Consider the following 2695-nt stretch of genomic DNA (forward strand, 5'->3'; position numbering starts at 1 on the left):
GAAAATAAATATAACCACTTTGCCATTAAAACAAAACTGAACTATTTTTATGGCTACAACCGCAGCTGTGTAATGGTGAAGAGAGAAAGAGAAAAAAGACACGGGCTCCAGTCGGACTCGGCCAGTAATTCTGATAATCTGTCGGATAAGGGCCGGACTAGGGCATATGTTTGAGGCCCGTGCAGGGTTCTGCTGAGCTTATTTGGTAGCAAACTCAATTTTTTACTGGCAAGGTGGCTTTATATACGCACGAGCGCACTTTGGATGTGACTGCGCGAGTACCGAATGGCTTAAAAAGACGTGCAAATAAACAATAACATTTTCTGACGATGCAGCAATGACCCGATTAGGCAAGTGACAATTCTGTCAACTGTCCCGAAACGCGAGTGAAAGTCTTGTATCGCAGCATGCAGCAGCTCTTGTAGCGCAGACAAGATGCGCCGATGTGAAGCCGTTTGAAGAGAAAGTCAAAGAGAGAAGACGCGTACAGCTGAATCACTCACGCTGTTTTCAAATGACTGCTTTGATCAGTCTGTGTGGACTGGACTCAGTCTGTAGGGTTGGTTATTTACTCATCAAACCTACATGCTATAGGCTATTGAATAAATGTGTGAATATCCATCATTTTAAAGTCAAAAGCTGCGGGAATGAGTAAAACTATGCGATATAGCCTATGCGCAACCCCGCACCGAACTTCAGGACCTGATTAAACACAATTCTATTATACAGAGTTTTGTGAAATAGATTTCAATGACTTTTCCAAAACTTTCTGGGTTTATTTATTTTTCCAAAACTTTTCCAGGCCTGGAAATTGGTGTTTTAAAATTCCATGACTTTTCCAGGTTTTTCATGACCGTACGAACCCTGATTTAAGAAAAATATGTTACATTCACATATTAAATATACATGTAAATATTTTCAAAATATATACTGTATGTGTTTGTATTTATATATACATAATAAATATACACAGAACACACCACACATATATTATGTGAACAAAAACTTATTTTGGATGAGATTAATCACGATTAATCTTTTGACAGCAGTAAAATAAACCAAACATGATTTGATCTGAAAGAGTATCATTATGTAAAATAAAGAAATATTTCAGATATAATTCACTATTATTAAGGCATTCATTAACTATTTCGTGAGATTGCAAGCTCTAAGCTTGAGTTGGGAAGCATACAACATTTACTTTTATTAGCAATCGAACGGGCAAAATCTTATCTATATATCTATATCTATATATATATAGAGAGAGAGAGAGAGAGAGAGAGAGAATTATATATTCTACTTTTATGACCATTATTCTTCTATAGTATTATATGGAACTGTCCAACAACTTATGTGTGATTATGGGTGATTTTGTCACAAATTGAAGAAAAGTTTGTTTTTCAAGGCACTTTTCTTACTTCATACACAAAAGTACAAAACTCTGACAAAATCTGATTTCTGGATGGTCTGATATTTTATAATAGTGATTTTATAATTTCAAAATATAAAGCAAAAAGTAGAAATGAATGTCTAATAAGCCAGTAAGTGCTCCTCTGCTGGTTATAATGGTGATTTGTAGGGATGCATGATATTATCAGAACATTATCAGATTTGAAAAATGATGCTGATATAAGACAAGTAGCTCACATGAATCATACTTGTGTTTCTGAATAAATAAAGCTGGATGGATGTCAGAAAATCACAAGTCTGTGTTGATCTAAAAGGTTAGAAGCTATAGCTTACATGAATAAAAATCACAAACATGACACTAGTTAATTAAATCATTTAATATACACAGATTTATCCAGTAATATGCAATTCTTCAAACGGATTATAAAAACTTAAATACAAGGTGCTCTAAAAGATCTTCTGCTTTAGACCATCTATCAAAGTTAAATCCACAAATAAAATCTTAAGGTTTCAACTGCATCTGTCTGAGAGAAAACACGGCAGATTGCTTCTTGTTTTTTGTTATTTTCAGGGCTTTCAATGTACTCTCATTGAGAAAATAGCTTTAATAATGTGTGCTACTTCTAACAAATACGTTTTTATTCAAAACTAACCAAAATTTTAAAATAATTCGTTTATGATTCCCGCACAGGAGAGACTTGCTGTTGTTTCCAAACCAAAGGAAATATATCAGTATCTCGGCTAACACCCAAAATGAGTTCAGCAATATCGGCAAAAATCTAACATCGTGCATCCCTAGTTATTTGATATACAGTGCTGTGAAAAGGTTTTTGCCCCCTTCCTGTTTTTTTTATTTTTTGCTTATTTGTCACACGTAAAAGATTCAGATCATCAAACAAATTTTAATATTACACAAAGATAATGCAAGTAAATACAAAATGCAGTTTTTAAATGATTATTTCATTTATTAAGGGAAAAAGCTGTCCAAACCTACGTGGCCCTACGTGAAAAATGAATTGCCCCCTCCTGTTAAATCATGAAAGAACTGCAATTAACCACATTATTTTAGAAAGCTGAGTTAAATTTCACTAGCCAACACAGCATTTCATAAAAAGAACATCATCCCAACAGTCAAACATGGTGGTGGATGGAAGCATGAATTCTGCACTCTATCAGAAAATCCTGAAGGAGAATGTCCAGCCGTCAGTTTGTGACCTCAAGCTCAAGCGCACTTGGGTTATGCAGCAGGACAATGATCCCAAACACACCAGCAAGTCCACCTCTG

The 2695-nt window shown here is 34.8% G+C and overlaps 1 protein-coding gene across 1 annotated transcript in view; it reads right to left on the reverse strand.

Moving 5' to 3' along the window:
• The window catches only part of LOC107675971 (pre-mRNA-splicing factor ISY1 homolog), a 6427-nt gene that overhangs the window by 1344 nt on the left and 2388 nt on the right, over window positions 1–2695 (reverse strand). The window lies entirely within an intron of this gene.

The sequence above is a fragment of the Sinocyclocheilus anshuiensis genome, unplaced genomic scaffold (genome assembly GCF_001515605.1).
Source record: "Sinocyclocheilus anshuiensis isolate Anshui unplaced genomic scaffold, SAMN03320099.WGS_v1.1 scaffold3089, whole genome shotgun sequence".
Classification (NCBI taxonomy): domain Eukaryota; kingdom Metazoa; phylum Chordata; class Actinopteri; order Cypriniformes; family Cyprinidae; genus Sinocyclocheilus; species Sinocyclocheilus anshuiensis.